General features: G+C 48.4%; 1 long non-coding RNA gene across 1 annotated transcript; it reads right to left on the reverse strand.

Annotated features, from left to right (window-relative positions):
- Nucleotides 1-295: 295 nt before the first annotated feature.
- LOC125147738 (uncharacterized) lies at nucleotides 296-3,765 on the reverse strand. Its single transcript, XR_007145290.1, has 4 exons — nucleotides 3,729-3,765; nucleotides 3,460-3,560; nucleotides 1,424-1,494; nucleotides 296-643 (listed from the first exon to the last, which is right to left on the reverse strand). It is a non-coding gene; the product is annotated as an uncharacterized LOC125147738 (long non-coding RNA).
- Between the last annotated feature and the right edge of the window lie 4,037 nt (nucleotides 3,766-7,802).

Genomic DNA, 7,802 nt, shown 5'->3' on the forward strand with positions numbered 1-7,802 from the left:
GTTGATTGCTACTCTTATGGACACAAAGTACTTGGTGTTTCTCATCTTCTGGACGGCCCAGCATCTAAATCTCTCCTTCCTCCATCAAGTGAAGGCAGTTCCTTGTCTCCTGTTCCCCAGGACAGGAATGACAGACCCTTACTACCCCTGCCCTTGGTCCCTGGTGGCCAGTGTGGTCAACCGGTTGCCCTGCAAGGGGAAAATGGAGAGTCTTAGCAGTAGGGCCAAGGCGGCACCAGGCCCCCCAGAAAGGCGCCCCGGGCCCTCACCAGACCATGCAGGGGTGCGGCCCCGTTGGTTCTCTGCTGCTGTTTGCCCTTGCGTTTTGCTTATCTCCTCATCGTGAATCCCTGCACTGCCTTCCCAGCCTTTGCGACGACTCTGTGGGCTGCCTGATACGTTTCCAAAAACAAACACAACAAAACTTTTCCACATCGTGAGCTGGATTTGGTTTCTATTTCTTGTCACTAGGAAATCTGACTGAGACACCTGACGTCCAAGACTAGCGACTTCTCAAAAACAGGGCAATGACGTTTGAGGTGCCAGGGGGACCAGGAAGCACTTGTGTTTCTGGTTGTTCTAGGAGCACTGACAGCAGGCCACTTGTGAAAGATGAAAACCACCAGTCAACAACAAGTTGAACCTCAGGAGAAAACAGACAAGTGCAAATTAGAGAGAGAGCATTTTCTCCTGTCACATTAGCATGAATCTATGTGCGTGCGATTAACTTAAAATAGCTCATACTAATACAACACTGTAGGTTAACTATATTGGAATACAAATAAAAAGGAAATAAAATAAAACATAAAATAGCTGGTGTGAGCAGGAAACCTCACGTTCCAGGCACCTCACGGACAGAGAGCTCGGCCTCCGCGGGCTCTGAGGGGTCCAAACAAATGTTACCACCTGCCTAGTGGAGAAGCACTTTATTTACTTACTTATTATTTATTTTTCCCTTCTTCGGTTTAAAATTATTTTAATAATTTATTGTTATCTTAGCTAACATACAGTGTATACAGCGTGGTCTTGGCTTTGGGAGTAGATTCCCATGGTTCATTGTATATACAACACCCAGTGCTCATCCCAAAAAGTGCCCTCCTCAATGCCCATCACCCATTTTTCCTGCCCCCAACCCCCCACCTCCCCATCAACCTTCAGTTTGTTCTCTGTATTTAAGAGTCTCTTATGGTTTGCCTCCCTCCCTCTCTGTTGGTAACTTATTTTTCCTTCCCTTCCTCTATGGTCGAGAAGCATTTTAAAGATCGCTCCCCACTGCCCTGAGCAGTTTTCCTAAAGGACGAGGGTCATTACTCTCCTGTGTATGGATTTGTTAGCAAATGACTTGGCTGTGCCTTTAAAATGAAATTGTGGTAAAATACACATTACATAAAATCTATCACTTAAACTATTTTTAAGTGTATACTTCGGTGGCATTCAGTACATCCACGTTGTTGTGTGGCCATCAACACCATCCATCTCCAGAACTTTTTCATCCTGTAAAAACTGAAACTCAGTGACCATTAAACAACAATTCCACATTTCCCCCTCCCTTCAACCCCTGGCAACCACCGTTCTACTTCTGTGTCTGTGGATTTGACTCTTCTAGGCACCTAATATAAGTAGAATTATACAGGATCTGTCTTTTGGTGACGGACTTATTTCACTTGGTGTAATGTCCTCAAGCCTCATCTAGGTTGTAGCATGCGTCAGAATTTCCTTCCTTTTTAAGGCTGAATAATATTCCATTGTGTTCATAGTGTACATTTTGTTTATTCATCTGTCAACAGGCACTTGGGTTGCTTCCACATTTTGGCTCTTGTGAATAATGCTGCTATGAATGTGGGTGTGCAAATATGTGTTCATTTGTAGACTGGGCGTCAGCTCAGTTCATTTTCCTTTGAGATTTAAATGACATCGGCTAGGGGCGCCTGGGGGGCTCAGTCTGTTAAGCGTCCTGACTTCGGCTCAGGTCATGAACTCACGGTTTGGGAGTTTGAGCCCCGCGTGGGGCTCTGTGCTAACAGTTCGGAGCCTGGAGCCTGCTTCAGATTCTGTGTCTCCCTCTCTGCCCCTCCCCCACTCACACTCTGTCTCTCTCTCAAAAATAAATAAACATCAAAAATTTTCAAAAAATTAAATGACATCGGCTTAAGTACACCCATGGCCCCTTATCCCCCAAAAGCAAAATAGAATGGAGCCCTTCCTTGGGGCACCTGGGGGGCTCAGTCGATTGAGCGTCCGGACTTCGGCTCAGGTCATGATCTCACAGTTGGTGAGTTCGAGCCCATGTGCATCGGGCTCTGTGCTGACAGCTTGGAGCCTGGAATCTGCTTCAGATTCTGTGTCTCCCTCTCTCTCTGCCCCTCCCCTCACACTCTGTTTCTCTCTCTCTCAAAAATAAATAAAAACATTAAAAAAAAATTTAAGAATGGAACCCTTCCTTGATACCATCACGGTATCTAGGAACCCTGTCCTGTCTTCTGGGACCATGATGACACTATTTCTGGCGTGCTAGGTGCTGTTCTAGGTACTCCACAACTCTTAACCCTTTCAGTCCTGGTAGTAGCACTATATGGTGGCTGAGGGCCACTGCTGACCCACCGGGGCCTTTTTATGTATTAGGAACCGATGCCCTTTTTTCCTGGAACATCCATAGCTTGAAAAGCAGAGCAGGAGCTGGACTGGAGTGCCCACTCGGGCCCTTGGCACAGCCTTCTTTTGTAAGCCACAATGGATTATAAACACAACACCGGTCTGTGAGGATCCTGAGCCTGGCCCAGCTGGTAACCTGGGTTTGTGGAGGAGCACAGGGAGACACAGAGGTGGAGGACTTTGTCTGAGGTCACGGGGGGCCAAGGCAGACTTAGAGCAGAACGAGGCCTGCTTTAAAACATAGACCTCATTTTTATTTAGGTATAGTGAGGCCAACAGATCGGGGGATAATTGTCCTAGGAAAGGTAGTGTGTGTGCCCAGCATGGTGACTGTAGCTAACAATATTGTACTGTATGTCTGACAATTGCTAAGAGAGTAGATTTTAAAAGTTTTCATCACAAGTAGAAAAAAAGTTTTATAATTATGCATGGTGACAGATGTTAGCTAGACTTACTGTGGTGATCATTTTCTTTTTTTTTTTTTTAACATTTATTCATTTTTGAGACAGAGAGAGACAGAGCATGAACGAGGGAGGAGCAGAGAGAGAGGGAGACACAGAATAGGAAGCAGGCTCCAGGCTCTGAGCCATCAACCCAGAGCCCGACGCGGGGCTCGAACTCATGGACCGTGAGATTGTGACCTGAGCCGAAGTCGGACGCTTAACCAACTGAGCCACCCAGGCGCCCCATGTGGTGATCATTTTCCATGTAGACAAATATTGAATCATTATGTTGTGCACCTGAAACGAATATAATGGCATATGTCAATTATTCCTCAGTAAAAAGAAAAGAGAGTATGTTACTCACAGTTCCCAAGAGGAGGGGACGTGCCATACAGGGGCACACTGGGAAGCACCAGAAGGCAGGTGGGGAAGGGGAAACTTGGCTGAGACCCTTTGTTGTGGTTTCTGCAGGAAGGATGGGCAAGGTGGGGTAAGCACATTCAAGATTGTCTAGTTTGAATAGCGTCAGTGGCTCTGGGGCATGGAGCTGTCCCTTGTTGTCTGGTACCTGGCCCTGGGGTGATTAGGGCAGGGGAATAGTGGCTGAGTGTAATAACAAGGCTATTGGGGTACCTGGCAGGCTCAGTTGATGGGAGTATGTGACTCTGGATCTCAGGGTTGCAAGTTCAAGCCCCATGTTGGGTGTAGAGATTACCTAAAAAAAACACAAAAAACTTATATGTATTAAAAAAAAAAAGGGGGTGATTGGGATATGGGCTCTAAATCAGTTGGTTTGCATATGAAAAGTGCACTCCCAGGACAACCCTTTATCTCCAGGAGTTGGCTAGTCCTGGAAGGGGTAGTCTCTCCAGGGTCAGCAAGGCCCCAGCATATCAAAGCATCAGAATAAAAAGACAGGCTTCCTACAAGGCCAGTGGCTAGGTTCTTAATCACTTTGCCATCCCTCCTTAATACTTTCTCTGGTCAGTGGCTTTCAAACTTTTACTTTTCTTTCCTTTTGACAGTGGACCCCTTTCTCTAAATGAAATCTTGAGGTTGTCCCATTTGTTAAAGAATGATGGTCTGGCTGAGGGCCATGGGGAGGAGGGCACGATCTGAAGCCCCCAGCACATGGCGCCCACTCATTTCAGAAACAGCCTGAGAAGCGCTACTGGCCCTCCTAAAGAGAACGGGTGCGAGGAGGCTGGCCGGGAGCCGGGACCCCAAAGCAGCCACTAGTGGTTGTGTGACCTTGGGTTGGTACTTTCCCTCTCACTCTCTTTATTGAGATATTATCCACGTAGCATACAATGTACCCACTTAAAGTATACAATTTAGTGACTTTTAGAATATTCAGAGTCATGCACCTATCACCACAGTCAATTTGAGAACATTTTCACCACCCCGGAAGAAACCCCACACCCATTAGCAGTCACCACCCAATCTTCCCCGCCACCCCACTCCCCCGCCCCCTGCCCCGAGCAGGCGCTAACTTACTTTCTGTCTTGACAGATACCCCTGTTTCATGTAAGTGCCATCACATATATGGCATGTGGTTCTGTGTGGTGCTTTGCGAATGGCTTCTTTCCCTTAGCATGACCTTCTCAAGGATCACCCGCATTGTAGCGTAGGTCAATACTTTGATCCCTTTTATGGCCAAATAACATTCCATTTGTGGATGTGCCACATTTTGTTTATCCACTCATCCACTGACGGACATTTGGGTCCTTTCCACTTTTTGACTATTTTGTAGAATGGCGCCGTGAACATTCATGTCCCTGTTTTTGCATTAACCCATGTTTTGAACCCTCTTGGGGATACACCTAGGTGCAGAATTGCTGAGCCATGTGATACCTATGTTTAACCCTTTGAGCAACTGCCAGACTGTTTTCTAGAATTTTTTTCATGGACTGAATGTTTGCGTCCATCCCCCCACTAAATTAATGGTTGAAGCCATAACCCCCAATGTGATGCTATTAGGAGGTGAGGCTCTGGGGAGGTAATTACATTTAGATGAGGCCATGAGGGTGGAACTCCATGATGGGATTCGAGCCCTTATAGGAAGAAAAGAGACACCCGAGCTTCTCCCTCCACCATGTGAGGATACCTCAAGCAGGTGGCTGTCTGTACATGGGCCCTCATGAAGAACTGAATATAGTGGCACTTTGATCTTGGACTTCTCAGTGTCCAGAACTGTGAGAAAGAGGTGTGTGTTGTTTATTTTGTTATTATTATTTTTAAATGTTTATTTGTTTTTGAGAGAGAGAGTGCGAAGCAGGCTCTAGGCTCCCGGCTGTCAGCACAGGGCCCGATGCAGGGCTCGAACTCACAAGCTATAAGATCATGACCTGAGCCGAAGTCGGACACTTAACTGACTGAGCCACCCAGGTGCCGCCTAAGTGTCTATTGTTTAAACTACCCAGTCAATGGGATTTTGTTATAGCAGCCTGAGCTGAGACACAGCTGAACCATTTGATAGCTGTGTATGTAGGTTCCAATCTCCCCACTAGTAGCGTATGAAGGTTCTAATTTCTCAACATCTTTCCAGACACTTGTCCTGGTTCATCTTTTTTTTTGTTTGTTTTGTTTTGTTTCCATGATAACCACCCTAATGGGTGCATGGAGATAGGTCACGGTTTGGGTTTGCATTTGCCTGGTGGGTCACCTTCCCTCTCTTGGGCCACACCCTCCTCCTCTGCTAAGAGGGAATATAGAGCTTCTTCAAAGGTCCTTCTGGCTTGGCTCTCTGAGTGAAGTGTTTCCTTTGGAACCCTGAAGATGCACTGCTGTGGATGGGGACTGGAGAGTGGCTGAGGGAAAGGGGGAGGAAGAGAAGGGCTCTGGTGATCATTCTCAGAAACCCTTCCAAAGAGCCCCCAGTCACAGGATGCCAGCGCTATAGCAGGACTTTAGCTTTCACCCAGTCCCCACCGCCCAACTGTTGCAGGGGAAGACACTGAGGTCCAGGGGTGTGACAGTCACCTAACAGTGCTCAGCGGGCCAGAGGCAGATCAAAGAACTCAGATGTGCTGGGGGTGCTGGAGAGCCCTGGGTTTAATTCCCACTGATCTGTGTGATGGTGGGCCGCTTTCTGAACCCCAGTTTGCCCATCTGTGTAGTGGGATCGATACCTAACATTATGGAGTTGTTTTGAGGGTATAAATATTGAATGTAGTAAATGCTCTGTAAATAACTTATTTAATTTTAGTTTTGGAATATTTAATATTTACATACCTGACAAAACAAAGTCCGACAGGACACAAAGGAGCACACATGACGAATAAGTCTCTCTCCCTCACCCCCTTCTTTGGGGCCACCAAAGTTTCTAGTTTCCCGACTTTCCCGTCAGATGGATTCTGTGCATACGGTAGTTCTTTATCACACGGGACCCTAGACATGGTGGAGATCATTAACTTGCCTGCCTTCCCAGGCTGGTCTTTCCCACCCTGCCCTTTCACCCCCTCCTCCTGCCAGTACACAGAACCGTGGGGCTCCCTCATGTGCCCAGCTCCCCCTTCTCAAGCCCCATCCACCTGGTAATGATTTCCTAGAGAGTCTCCCAGGGGTCTCCATGGGGACGTTTCCTGCTCCAATCTCCATGGCAACTCTTCAGGTTGCCATGGTGACACTTAAGTGATTATTTGGAGACCCTTAAATAAATCACCCATGGTGGTATATGCTGGAAGTGTTTGGCTCCGACTCTTCTGTTTGGGGCCAGGGTTGGGGCCCAGGCCCGCAGACAGGAATGGGAGGCGGGGAGGTGCTCATCAGCCACTTGCACTCCAGCGCGCTGCGAGGGGCCCGCCCTGGGCAAAGGTGGAATTGAGCCTTTGGTGGGGGAAAAGTGGGAGAGGACAGTCCTTGGACAGAGACCCTGCTGCGAGGACACCCTTAACGGGCCTGTGGGCTCGGGGCTCCGGGGAGCTTCGAGGAAGCTGCAAAGTGAGCAGAGATAGAAATCCAGGCTGCTGGGCTCCAAGGGCCTCACTCCTTGATGCTGACTACTAAGAGGGAATTCAAGACTGAATCCACTTCTTTTATTCCACCCACTACGTGCCAGGCACCATGCTAAGCCTGGAGGACACAGCGGGCGATTAAAACAAAAGGAACTACCCATCCTCGTGGAGCCTGCATTCCACTGGGGGGAGACACAATTAGCAAAATAATTAAAATACGCAGGCCAGACGGTGGTTTGTGGACTGGGAAGCTGGGAGGGAGGGAAAGCAGGTAAGGCGGCCAACCCAGGCAGGGTGGGTCTTGGCTCGCTCAGACCAGGACCATTTCTGCGGGACCCGTGGAGTTCTTGGCACCTCTGTGAATTCACACATGAGCCTGAGCGCTGTCTTACTGAAGGCTGAATACATCGCTTGCCTTGAGCACCTGGGAGACTGGTGTAGTCTAGCCGGGAGTCTGGTCAAGTTTACTTCTCATGCCAGCCTCGGGTGGTTACGATATGCTCCCCGACCTGTATGGGGTGAATTGGTCAGGCCTGTTGTTTGGTGGTGAAGTGACTGCAGGGGACAGGGGCATGATTCTCCTCACCCCTGGCTTCCCTTGGAGGCAATCCCTCCTCCAGGAAAGGAGTATGGAAGTACAGGCCCCAGGCGCACTGTGAACACGGAGCGAACTCTGTGCCAAAAAGCTTCTGACGGAGGCTGTGGGACTCGGTCTTTCTCCGCGAGGCTCCCTCTGCCTTTTCAGAGTGTG

Source organism: Prionailurus viverrinus, chromosome D2 (genome assembly GCF_022837055.1).
Source record: "Prionailurus viverrinus isolate Anna chromosome D2, UM_Priviv_1.0, whole genome shotgun sequence".
NCBI lineage: Eukaryota > Metazoa > Chordata > Mammalia > Carnivora > Felidae > Prionailurus > Prionailurus viverrinus.